The sequence below is a fragment of the Desmodus rotundus genome, chromosome 12 (assembly GCF_022682495.2).
Source record: "Desmodus rotundus isolate HL8 chromosome 12, HLdesRot8A.1, whole genome shotgun sequence".
Taxonomy (NCBI): domain Eukaryota; kingdom Metazoa; phylum Chordata; class Mammalia; order Chiroptera; family Phyllostomidae; genus Desmodus; species Desmodus rotundus.
Window position 1 is genome coordinate 3,054,082 of NC_071398.1, and position 13,888 is coordinate 3,067,969.

A 13,888-nucleotide genomic window follows, 5' to 3' on the forward strand; every position below is an offset into this window, starting at 1 on the left:
GGTGAGATTTCAGTTTTTTCTAGGGCTGAGTAATATGCCATTGTATACATGCGCCGTATCTTCTCTATCCATTCTTCCACCGATGGACCCCTTGGACGCTTCCATATGTCGGCTCCTGTAAATAATGCTGCAGCGAACGTAGGACTGTACATATCTGTTCAAATTAGTGTTCTGGGTTTCCTGCAGGTGTTTGTATATGCAGGGTCGTGGCAGCGTTATTCATCCCAGCTCAGACGTGGAAGCAATCCAAGCGTCCGTCGCTGGAGGAACGGCAAAGCAAAATGCAGTCTACGCATACAATGAACTGTTCCTTCAGCCTTTGAAAGAAGAGAAATCCTTCCTGCAATATGCTATCACGCTAGTGAGCCTTGAGGACGTCAGGCTGAGTGACATAAGCCAGTCAGAGGAAGCAGAATCCTGCATGAGCCCACTTACACGAGGTGCGTAGAGTAATTGAATCCATAGAGACGGAAGGCAGAACGGTTGCCAGGGGCGGGGGCTGGGGGAGGAATGGAGGGCAAGTATTTAATGGGGACAGAGGTTCAGCTCTACAAGATGAAAGACTCCTAGAGAGGGTGGTGGTGACGGCCGCACAGCATTAAAAATGCGTTTAATGCCCCTGAAGCACACACTTAAAATGGTTGAGATGGTAAATGTTACATGTATTTTACCGCCGTTTTTAAAAATTGGGGGAAAAAAACGTAAGCAGGAAAAAAAAACCCTCCACACCCTTGCAGGCTGTCTCCAGGACTCAGTTCGAAGCCATTCCCACATTTTCAGGGCTTCGTTAGTTAGCGCACGCTGGTGCGAGAGGTTAGCGAGGCGGCGGGGGCGGGGCGGTCCTGGACGGTACCCAGGCACTCGGCTGGATTAGGTGGGTAAATAGCCATGCCCTTTACTGGTGTGCGAAGACTCGGGAAACGTACAGTAAGTCGGGGAGTGCGTGCTACACATCTGTGTGGAGAGGCAACTAGCGTGTGCAGAAATACAGGCCTGAAGTCGTGGTGGAGTTCCAGGCTCGAGACAGATATCTGGGAGTTGTGACACTGCGCTGGTCCGGAGGGCACTAGGGAGACGCCCCATGTAGAGAAGATGCCCAAGGGTGGGCCGCCGGAGACTCCGAGCCTTGCAGAGGATGGAGGGTCCAGTGACATTTTAAGGAGCGACAGGGGCAGAAAGCAGAGACCAGAGGGGTGGCAGAGGCTGCCAAGGAGGGAGCAGGAAGACAGGGCCTGTGTGAGCTGATATTGTGTCTCGGGACAGGGGCCGGCCGGTGCGCAGGAAGTCTCTTAGGCCCTCGACACTCATTCTCTGTCTTCTGGTTGGTGTGCCTGGTCAATAAGATTCGTTTTCTTTAGAGGTCGTTGGAACTTTCTACGTTTTTATTTAAGCAAATTTGCAGCCTTAGAGGAATTTTTCTTTGTCTCTTTGTCTCTGTCACACGCGCACACACACACTCACACACCCCTATCCCTCCGTGCACGTGGATCTGGGGCAGGTGACCCTAAAATTTGCTCCAAGGGGTAAATATCACTCACCTCTAGTCAAACAGAATATTCCGACATCCTGGCCACAGCGATTGATTCAGACTGGGCACGTGACCAACTCTGGTTCGGTGAGATTCAGTCCCGGGACTTCTGCTGGGAGAACAGGAGCCTAAGGCTACCATCGATCCTGGCCAGCACGTGGGGACGGACGGCCTGCTTGAGAAGGAAGTCAAAATGGTGAGAACAGAGCCAGAGGCAGAGACTCGGCCAGCACTACCGCTGAGCCTCTCAGGCTCGTGGATAAATACATGTTCCCCTCTTGGTCCCCAGCTCACGGAGAGCTGAGTTGGTTTTCTGTTTCTTGTAACCAAAGAGTCCTCGGTAGTGGGACCACCAAACATGGGCAGCCCGGACTTGAGCAGTAAGCCACCAGCGGTGAGTGAGGCGACCCCAGAGTCGCCAAGGCAGGCTGGGGGACAGCCTCACCTGGCTGGGAAGGTGGGATGCCGGCAGGGGCGGAGCCAGACAGGCCCCAGCACTCACCGCGTGCACGTGAGTCTTTACCTCCATGCTCCCTCTGATCCTTGAGCAGCCTGGGAGCTGGGAGGAAACCACACTATTTTTCCGAAAAGATACGCCCCCCAAGGAGAGAGTGTAGATTCCAGCTCGTTTTCTGGCTGTAGGGACAGCATGCTGCAGGGCTCTGCCAGCTCCGTGGGACCTTTCCTGGGACACGCACCGCCGGGGCACCTGCAGCCCCCCAAGTGGGCAGGCACTGCCCACGCTCCCCCCAAGCCCTGTGCGGAACCAGCCTGTGTTCTGGGCCCTGCGGCTCTGCCCTTTGTCCCTCTGGTATGTCCCATTTCCACTCTGCTCCCTTCCCTCTCTCCTTCCCCTCCTATGTTCCCTGTCCCTTCCTGTCGCCCGGCCTCGGGGAGCCCAAACACGAAATGAAATTGGCTAAAGCAAGGGTCCCTAACAGTCTTTGTCGTTAAGAGAGTGTGTTTCTCTGCCTTGCTCAGGTGGAGGGAAGTGGCTACCCATGACATAGGATGGGAGCATCCCAACAGCGCCCCCAGAGTTGCCTTCCCTGGGGTTGTACTGTTGCCCTTATTATCTTCGGATTAAGCCATTGGAGAGTCTCACGATGGTGGGCTACTGTTAATGTCTGTCTATATACCATTCTGTTTCATCTGAAATACACATGATTAAATCCATTTCAATGGTGCAAGTGCCTAGATCAGAGAAGTTAAGTATCTTGCCCAAGGTTGCACAGGGGGCAACCCTAGCTCTGCCCAATCCTGACGCAAGCATCTATCCACCAAGATCTCCTAGTAACCGCCTCTAACACGTGACCTCACTTCAGGGCCACTGGGCTTCGACAGCAAGAATGAAAACCACAGTCTGAGCGAAGTAGGGGAAGGGGAGCTACCACCGTGGCCAGGGCAGCAGAGTGGGGGCGCGGGGACTGGAACAGCATGGCCTCCATGCTAATTCGGAGCCTCCCTCCACCCAGACGCCCCAACAAGCATGAATGCCGGCCAGTCCCTTCCCCTCGCTGGGTCTCTGGTACCTCGTTTGCTGGAAGCGGGTCCCAAGCTGCGTTTCTTCTTACCAAATAGTGTTGCCACAGGGCCTGGAGAGAAGATCTGTGACCAGACGCCACGCCGGGGAGGCATCCTCAGCCTTGCTGCAGCCGGGTGGAGCTTCTTTGTGGCTTCTGACAGCCTCTGCTCTGTCGCCATGGCTGCAAGTCCATGTCCAACATGCTGGCCTGCGTCACGCAGCCACAGGACTCCGCCGAGGACTGCAGTCATCTCCAAAGGAGAAAGGGACCATCTCCTTCCAGAAGCCCTTCGCAAGGGTAAAGCTACCTTTGCCCTTGTGCCTCGTTTAGAGGTGAAGGCACCTGCTCAATGATGTCGCCACCGCCCTCCCCCCCCCACCCGCACTTCCCTTTGCAGGTACTGGGTGAGGTTAGGCCAGGGTTATTGATGTCATATTCCTATTTTAAATGCAGCACCGAAGAGCCATTGTTTGTGCTGAATGCAAAATCAAGCCCCGGTGCATTGCTGGAGCTGCTCCGGCACCACTGGTCTAGGAAACACACTCTCGCTCACTCAGCCTGGCAGGGCTGAGGGGCTGTTTCCCTGCGAACATAATCAAACCAACTCTAAGGGGCCATTTTTCTAATTTGCTTTGGCATCAACTCCTTAAGTGTATATAAATAGTGCTGGAAATGAAACACACGTGTCCTTATAATATTGCCTCTTGATTTCTGGAAACTGAACTTCCCCAGATTCAAAAAAAAAAAAAAAAAAAAGGCAATAACTTAGCAGCAGCTGCACAATAGCCGAAGTTCTCTTCCTTCCTGCGGTCGAGGGGGTAGCAGTGACCTTTGACAAAAGTGTCCTCCGATGCTCTACGTTTGCATCGGATCAGGTTGTAAATATCTGCTTGAAAGCTCAGGGCTCAGAGGACCTGTACCCGGTCTTCTAATATCTGCAGCTAATTTCCTTTCCATAATGGGATTGTCTTTCTTTCATTTGGAAAACAGAGAGAGAGACATTATTGGATCGCTAGAATAATTGGTCCCCAATAAGTAAAATTTTCCATAGATGGTTAGGTTCATTCTATAGGAAAAGAAGGTAATTTTCCAGGAAGCTCTGATGGCTTATTTCTTATTCAAAGAGCAGCTCAGCCCTTTCCTCGGCCGCCCTTGCCCTTGCTGAAGACGGACAGACAGCTGAGATTGGCTTCTTCTTCACGGGGCAGGGCTTTAACTCCTGGGGGCCGGTTCCCCAGGCTGCTTCTCAGTGGGTGTCTGGGGACGACCCACTGGTGAGGCTGGTGGGAGCGTCACGGAGCACAGACCTCTGTGGACTTCCGGTCCTTCTTTTCCAGCCCTCAAGGCCGGCCACCAACTGGGTGGCAAGCAAAAGTCCCACTTCCATTCAAATCCACGAGCGTTCACTGAGGAAAGGCCTGGACCGTCAACACGGAACTCCGAAGAGCAGGACCAAGAAACACGAGTGGTGTCTCATGTAGGCCGCACGTCCACATGTCGATGGGGGCCCAGCTAAGAGACGGTAGGGCAGTGAAGGCGCCAGCGACCACAGCAACAGGAGTTTTACACCCGTCTGGGCTCCACCTCCCAACAGCTGTGGGGTCTCGGATAAGTGTCTCTAAACTTCCTTTTCTACTAAGTGTGACTCTCACCCTGGAGCTTCCGTCAGAGGTAAGGCAATACTGCAGAGATGAGCGTGGAGTACCCTGGGCCGGCGCCAGCTAAGTGCTGGGTGCACAGTGGAAGGTACTGTCGGGGGAGGAGGTGAGCCTTGGATGCTGTCTTGGGGGACCCAGGTATCAAGTGAGTGGTAAGGACCAGCTGGGCTTAGCCAGGGCCAAAGGCTGGTCGATGGGCCAAAGGCTTAAATGGGCCCCTGAGCATGGCCCGTGTACAAGACACTAAAGCAAATGGTCCACCCGCCATCCAAAGCCTCCTGCCCCCACCAATCCCCCAGTGTGGTGGCCCAGGGGACCCAAGCTGGTTCTTCCCGTTTGTCTATTTGATGGAAGGAGGAAAGCAAGGCTGCAACAAACACACCTTCCAGAGCATTCGGTGTGGGGTATGCCTGCTGATCGGGACGACTATGAAGCCTGACAAATAACAGGGGCTCGGGAAGCCCTTATGTGTCAATGAAACTGCTCCGCCCGCTGCTGCCGGCCGTTGTGAGTAGAACACCTTACAAATGAGGACAATGTCCACTCGCGGTCCTTACCCAGGAGGTCAGGGTTTGGCCGCTTGTGTCCGCTTCCGCGAGAGACAGGCGTGTGGCACCAAGAAGGGCTGAGCGCTGCCATTGACCCTCAGAACGAGCACCCTCCCACAGTCCGGTCTGCGCGCAGTTAACATCCAGCCGGACTTCTTCAGAACGAGGGCTTCAGTTCCCACTGGGTCCTTCCATGTGGAAGAGAGGTGCCACGGTGGCCCTTGGACTATCCCTGCTGAGTCGGGGAAGCAGGCCCAGGGGTTGTCCTAGGGCGCTGGAGCTGCCAGTGACCTCACCACTGCCAAATCCCATCTCCTCTTCCAAAGACGGGAAAGCGGAGACCCAGAGAGGACGAGAGGCTCGTGCAAAAGTCAGCAGAGCGGAACCAGGACTCACACCCGGAAGCCTGACCCTTGCTCACCTTGCTCACGTGTGTTAGAAGTGCCATCAACAATAAAATTGGAGCCAACCGCACAAACGCAGCTGGCTGGATTTGCCTGGCTGATAGGGAGATAGAGGTAGCTCGCTGATGGATGGAGAGCTGAGAGATGGATAGAGAGAGAGATGGATAGAGCAGAATCTCCAGCCCTCGTGCACTTGAATCTAGAGCAGAACCACCTCTCACCCCACGTCCGTTTAAGGGACGGTTCCATCCTTCACCTGCGTCCTCATGAAGCCACCTCATGTCCTTCCCTTCAGAACAGTCGGTTCCTCACACAGACTCAACCTCCGCACTTGTCACAGTTTACAAAACACACTTCCATGATCTCACTGGGGAGCAAGCTCATTCACCCTAAGCCACCGTGGCCTTCATTGCCTCATTAGGGATTGTGGGTAAATCCTGGGACACTGTGAGATCGCACACCCCCTTCAGGCAAGGAGCCCACCTCGCCTCCAAGGCAGCATTACAGACTGGCTGCATCCACGGTGCTTGGGGAGCCTTCCCAGAATGCCTGTTCCTGGGCTCCTCTCATAAAAATGCAGATTCTGAAGATCTGAGAAGAAAACTCCCCATGTGGTTTTGAGCATGAACCAATGTTTTACAGCAGCCCACACCGGGCTGACATCCCTCAAGGCCTCAGTAAGCACCTGCTCAATGACCTCTGAAGGAGAGAGCCAAGTCCTTCCCATAGTACCAACAATTTCCAGACAGAAGAGAGGTTCTTGGTGTGACTATTCAGTTTTCAAGACTGCAGGGGATTCTCTTGTCATTTCCTTATTCAAAATCATAATGGAATTCATCTCCTTTTCAGGATAAGTTGTAACAGACTGTGCAGGTGGAGGAGTAGAAGATATTTAATCATTAATAATCCAGCAGAACTTAGCTCCAGTATGGTGTGAAGGTATTAAAAAATCACCTTTGGCTCATCTGACAAATCATGTCAAAGGAAGAGCCAGGAAGAAGACGAACGCCGGGGAAGGGGGACGTTCTCTTGCCGAGACCAAAATAAATTGCACCTACTGTATTATGACAACTGCTTTGCCCAAGAGAGTTGAAAGAAGATCATAAATAAAGATGCTTATGGCCAGAGGCCCAGTATCTGCCTGGATGCCAATGGCCTATGCCCTGGCACGCCTTCCTTGGTCCAGGCCAAAGTTGCGATCACATTACCAGTAACTGGAGCCGTCAAGGGGGCCCAGACTAAGACCGGTCTGTCCAGATGTTGGGCACGAGCATCTAATATTTTAATAGTGAGTATCAGCAATGAGCATATGGCTTGAAGGGCAGAGGACAGTTCATGTAAAAGTATAGGATTCTCATCCCAGGGTCAACCTGGAATGGTATGAAGGTCCCAAAAAGGACCCCCCCCAACTCCAAGTTCTAAGCCTTAACACTGGTCAGATACTGGGACAGGGCCCGGAGAAGTCTCCTTGGTCTCCCTCTGTGGAAGAACCAGCTCATATTCTCCAAAGAAGGCACCAGGAGGTCACACTTAGAAGTTAGCATTCTATCATGCATATGGATAAAGGTTGTTGCAACTTGACGGATGACAGAGACAACTTCTGAGGTACAAATTTCTAAAACCTGCTGGCCTTTTGGCGTCTCTCAAATAACAATATCACGAGAAGAGATGAGCCAGCTGGCAGAAGTCCACCAGCCAGTGGCCCCAATAAGAACCGTTCGTGCTCTGCCCTGGGACAATGGGACACTCTGACCCCCAAACTGCCTGTTCAGCAAACCTTCCCGCATCTGCGTGCCAGCATCTCCAATCCAGCAAAGTCACCCTCAGATCGGAGAGCAGCTCAAGGAGGGGGGACGAAAATGGATTTGGAGCCAGCGGGCCCACAAGCTTCCCACCACTGTGTGCCCAGGCCCCTTCATGCAGGACCAGGAAAGAGGAAGTAGCAAGAGGCAAAGAGCAGCCTTGCCCCACTCACCCAGGCGGAGCACTTGCAGAAATTAGGTCCACCATGAGAGCTGGATCAGCGGTCACTCTTTCCTCTCTTTCCATCACCTTCATTCCCCCGTCATTACGGCAATGGAGTTCAAAGGTGAAGACCCCTGGGCCTGGTTTGAAAGCTCTCCTCTCTAACACATATTCTCACTCCTCCGCTGAAATCATCCAGTCTCATGGCTTTACAGCATCCTCTACGTGTAGACAGCCCCTGAACTGGCAGCTCCCACCTGCACCCCTACCCTAACTTTAGACTTAGCCCTCTAACTATCTCTGCAACATCTCTCCTCGTGTGTATAAAAGGTGTATCAGACTTGGTATGTCCCAAGTTTGGACTCCTGATCTCCATTCCCCCGGGCCCGGTCCCCTCACAACCTCCTCCCTATCTGTGGATGGCATTTCTGTTCTTCTGGTGGCTTCAGCCAGCATCCTTGGAGTCACCAATAACCGTGCTCTTCATGCACATCCCACAGCCAGCCCATCAGCAAATCTGGTTGGTTCTGCAAAACAACCAGATGTGACACTTCTTGCTACTTATCGTGATTCAAATCCTGTTCTAACCTACCGTGATCCCTCGGTCCCCCTGGTTCTAGTCGTCTCCCCTTTGGGGTGTTTGCAGCGGAGCACCACAGCGACCCTGTTCCTATGTAGGGTTGGTCACGTCTTTGCTCAAAACCCTTGGAGAACTCCCCCTCTCACTCAGCAGAAAAGCTGAAATTCTTCAAGCAAACCACAAAGCTCCACATGGTCCAGACACTCTGACCTCTGAACTTGACCGCTATCTCCCCTGCACCCACCCCCTACTCCGACCACGCTCTGCTTCTCAGTCCCACACTCAAGCCTGCTCCCATCAGAGAGCCTCTGCCCTCCCACCCTCTCTGCCCGGGGTCCCCTTCCCTGATTTCTTCCCCACTCACTTCCTCATCCCCTGTATGTTTTCACTCAAATGCCACCTTCTGGGGGGGGCATAATATTTACAATCACACGCCCACACTCAAAACGTCCTCTCCCTTTCTCTATTTTTCTTCAATGCACTCTGGCTTCGCAGGCAGCCAAGAAGTAGAAAAACATTCAATTATTCCTCAAAATAGCCTCCGTGTCACCCTCGGTCTCCTGCTTGCTTTTCACGAAAACTGTGCGAAGTTATGAGGCTTGACTCTTTCTTTGTTTCCCTGGAAATCGGGCACTAAATCCCGAGCAACTGGCCGAAATTAAAGATACTGATTTACGTAAATGAAGCCCATTTGCCGACACCTATTTTAAAGGAGGAAAATCTCTTCCGATGCGGTCAAGGTACTCTGCATTTCGCAGCCTTGAAACAAATGCCAGGAGAATGTCATTTTTCTTTTCATCTTTTTCCTACTACAATGTTTTATTGTGTTTGAATTCACCCTTTGTTAGCTAGAGCAGAAGGGAAAAATATAAATAAAATACCACCACGGCTTGGGATAAGGAGAGAAGCCTCTCTCTCCCTCCCTCTCTCTCCCTCACACACACACACACCCCTCACATATCAATCTCCACGGTTTCGTTTATCTGCTCTTTCTGACTCACAGCGAGGGCGTGGAGGTGCAAGGGCCAAGGCTGAGAGCCTGCTTGGTTAGTGGGAGTTTCAGGACAAGGTTCTGATGACGTTACTGTCTCCCAGAGGCACCCGTTCAAGAGCCCTGTTGTTATTTATTGTTGAAATGACTCAGCAGTCATCTGTCCTAATTGCTGGGAACAAATCTCCAATCAATCACCCCCATCACCCAGGCTCCTTCCCTTTCTGTTTCCCACGCTCACCACTCTTCCCTTCATTAGGGAACATAATGATTCACGAATAGTTGTCTCTAAAAACACTCATCCTACATGTCAAGGGGCTGGCCAGAACTTGGTTTCTCCTGCTCCCTTATACGTGTAACTGTGGGCCTCCTCAGGTGCAAACCCCTTTCTAGGGTGATGACAAGGACACCCACTTGTTGTTTGCTGAGTCCTCAGGGTGTCCCACAGCAGGAGCTTCCTAACTGATGTCCCCACTTCCGGACTTGTGTCCTTGAGTCACCTGAAAACGCCTTTCACAAAGCTGAGTGAAGCGTTGCCGGCGTCCTGTTGGGGCCCTGAACTGGATTCCAGGTGAGACGAGGGGTAAATCCAAGTGCTGTGGGCTGTTTCTTTGGGTCCTGAGCGATCTGTTCATTGCTTCCCTCTACTTCACAGCCTGTCTCTTTCTTGTTTTTCACTCTCTGGCCCCACAGTCCTTCCTCCTGTCCTTCAGAGGACCAAGCGTGTTCCTGCCTCCAGGTCTTTGCCTAAAAGGCTGTTCCCGGAGATGCCTGCATGGTTGGCTTCTGCAGATAACTCAGATCTCGAACCTTCTCTTCCAGGGCCTTTCCTGACCACCCACACTCCCCGCCACTCCTAGGGGTTCCCTGTAGTGTATAAATTTTGGTCGGATTTAGTACAAGCAAGAATTTTCTTTAAATTTTTTTTATTGATTAATTTGAGAGAGAGTTAACAAGAGAAACATCGATTTGCTGTTCCCCTTATTGATGCATTCATTGGTTGCTCCTTATATGGGCCCTGACTGGGGATTGAACCCACGACCTTAGCATATCAGGATGATGCTCCAACCAGCTGAGCTACCCGGCCAGGGCCAAGAATTCTCTTATTGATTTGCTTACTTGTTTATCATCTGACTTCTCAACGAACATCTAAGCCCCTGCCGTGCTTCCTGCTGTGTTCCTAGAACTGTTCTCAGCATGGAGTAGAAGCTCAATAAAAATTCCTAACGTAAAAAAAAGAATGAATGCGCGATCTCGCTCAAAGCTCACAACAGCCCAGTTCAAGTGCTACAGGGGAGGCTCGGCGAAGGTAGATCACTTTTCCAAGGCCACTGTCAGGCCCAGCCTCTGACCGTGGCTCTCCCAAACCCCCGTTGCCAGGTGAAGACCCTGGGGTTTCGTGGCTGTTTCTCCTGTTTCTAAGACGATTAGAGGCATGCCTCCGTCCTGACCCCTGTCGTCCTGGGGCAGAACCGTAGGATTCGTGTTTCCCACTGACGGTGAGAACAGCTCTATCAACCTCACTCAGCGCCGGGCTCCTTTCTCCAGCAGAGCGTTGTCCATAGAAGCACACATGTCGAAGCAGACAGACCTGTGTTTGAGTCCCAGCCAAGTGGCCTTCACTCCAGACCTCAACTCCCTTCTGCTTCTTCTCAAAATGGGAACGTGCCTCCTAGGGTTGCTTTTGAGATTAAATGAGGCAGTAGACGCAAGGTGCTTAGTACGAGGCATGGAACAGGTCAGGTTCAAGGAAAAACATCCATGTTTAATGTTGCCATCGGAGCCAAACTTGTGGCAGAGGGGCTCAGGGAACTGGGTCTTGTGTCCTGCTGACCTAGGCTCCCATCCTCCAACTCTGCCGCTTTGGGCCAATGCCGTGATTTCTCTGTGCGTTGACTTCTTCATTCGTGACAGGAGAGAGCAACAGCACCTCATTTATTGGTTTTTATGAGATAAACGAGAGCAAAGCCCCCATCTGTGTCCGCGTGGCAAGTGAGCAAAGCCCAGCAGCTATTGCTTTATTGTCCTCGCGCTCCCACGGGAAAGTCACAGCGTGAGTGAGGGCTGGCGGACAACAGCAGCGAGTGTCTGTCTCTGCGTCTCCCACGCCTTGACCTTCATCCTAGAGTTTCCGCAGCCCCACCAATCTCTCTGTCCCTTCTCAGGGCTGAGACAACGGCCGCTTGAAGTCCACAGGTCTGCCATCCTGAGCCCTGCCTTCCCAGGGCCAGAGCCAGCCACTTGCTGCTAAAATGCTTCCGGGGAAACCGCACTGCAGAAACGCCAATTCGAGCATTCACATAAAGAAACGCACACACCTGCGGTGGAGCCCTGCTCCATGATCCAAGGACAGGAGAACGCTGCTGACGACGTGAATGTCCGTGTTGCTCTCCATCGGATCCCAGTGCTCCAGGGCCCAGCTCCTCCTGCATGCTCCCCCGGGGGCCCTGCCTACAAAAGATACACTCAGTGTCGTTTGTTTCCTTCCTCGCTACCAGTTGGACAGATTTTGAGGGCCCTTTGAAGATACTGGGGGGGACTGTTTGCTGGCATATGTGGGCAGCGTTACCGTCTGCACCCCTCAGGAGTACTTAACCACATCAACAAAGCAATTAAGTCCCGTTTTCGGGAAAACGCCGGCGGCGCTGCAGTGTCTAGATGGGAGTCTCGGCCCAATTATTCCCAGCTCATGGTGAACTGGGGGGAAGTGGACTTGACTTCATTAGAACTTCAGCTGCCACTGATTAAGAGTCGGCGGAGTTGGAGACAGTGAGGAAAAATGAAACAATTAAGCTTCTCATCAATAAAATTGCTGTGTGTTCCTCAACACAGGCGTTTACATCTCTCTCGAGGAGTGATTAAAATGAACTGATTGAACTCTAATTTGATTGACTGGGGAGCCCCCTCCATCGCACTGAAACTGAGCTTCTACTTATCACTCTTCTTAGCTGGGGGCATAAACCCCCCCTGCAGGCCTGCTGGAGCCTGGCCAGGGATCTGCAGAGGGATATGGTAGGCAGAATAATGTCCCCAGAAGTGCTATCCCCTCTTCTGGAATCTGGGAGGGTCACCTTACTCGGAAAAGGGGACTTTGCAGGTGGCATGCAGGGTAAGGACCTTGAAAAGGGGAGCTGAGCCCGGGTTATCCAGGTGGACCCAATCTAGACCCGTGAATTCTGAAACGCAAAGAACCCTTCCTGGCGATGTGACCAGAGGGGCCAAGAGAGGAACTATCACCGGCTTTGCAGGCGGAGGGAGAGGCTGTGGACTGAGGAGTGGGAGTGGCCTCGGGAAGCTGGAAAAGGCCAGGAAACACATTCTCCATTAGTGCCTCCAGAAAGAAATGCAGCCCTGGCCACTCCTTGAACTCAGTGGAGTGAGAGCCCAGCGGCACTCGAGCTAACCTATAGAACTGAAAGAGAGTGCGTGTTGTTTTAAGTCCCTAAGTGTGTGGACACACTTGTTACGGCAGCAACTTGAGCCAAATACAGGGACCTGGCAAGTGGGGGCAAGAGGGGCAGGCACTGGAATCCTCACCCTGCAGAGGCAGGAAGCCGAAGCCAGATGCCAGTTGGGGAAAAGTTTGAGTGCCATGACGAGGTCTGGTACGAGTGTGGTGCAAGGACTCGGGAGGTATTGGGTGGGGGGACGCCCCACACCCCGAGTGTGCTACATTTCCGAAGCCATCTGACCCTGCAAGTTTCCAGGGAGATTACTTTTCACCTGTTTAGAAAGGACACTGCACAGAGGTGGCGCTCCGTAAGGGCGGAGTGACTCAGGTGGAACGAAACGGGTGCTAAAGAATGAGTGAACACACGCACACGTGTGTCCCATGAATGCTGGGTGAGTAAACATGCCATGCCCACACTTGATGACCTGGACACTCGAACACTGTGTCAGGAAGCTGCACGTTTTTCATGCTGCATCCTGCGGTCACCGAGAAGGAAGGCTACAAGGAGGCAAAGCCAGGCCCACTTCCTAATTTCCTTTATCCCCGTGGGTGCCTTGAGCCCATGTCTGGGGCTCGTCTGGGATTTGTGTCTATATCTGGGGCTAGAATGTGAGTTTCAGAGGAGACTTAACACTCGTCCTAGTTTGCTCAGGCTGCCTTAATAAAGGACTGCAGACTGGGGGCTTGGATGACAGATTTATTTCTCACAGTTGTGGCTGGAAGTCCAAGAGCAGGGTGCTAGCAGATTCGGGTCCTGGTGAGGGCTGTCTTCCCGGCTTGCAGGCGGCCAACGTCTTACTGTGTCCTCCTCTTAGAAGGCCACTAATCCAGTCAGGAGGGCCCCACCCTTATGATGTAACCTGATTACCACCCAAAGGCCCTATCTCCAAATACTGTCACATGGGGGGAGGGCGCAGGGCTCCCACATACAAATTTGACAAACATTCACTCACTGGCACCCTAGCAGCTGCGTGGCCTTGGCCGACTCCCTGAACCTCACTGACTTCCATTAACCCTTTTGCAAGTTTGGGTTTCAGGTGCCAGCACCAGACAGCACCTACAGAGCACTTATCACATCCCAGGTTCGGTGCTAAGGGCTCTCTGGGCATGAAACTTCCTTTTTTTTTTAAAGACACTATGTATTTATTTTTAGAGAGAAGGGAAGGGAGGGAGAAAGAGAGGGAAAGAAACATCAAAGTGAGAGAGAAACATCCATCAGTTGCTTCTTGTAGGTGCC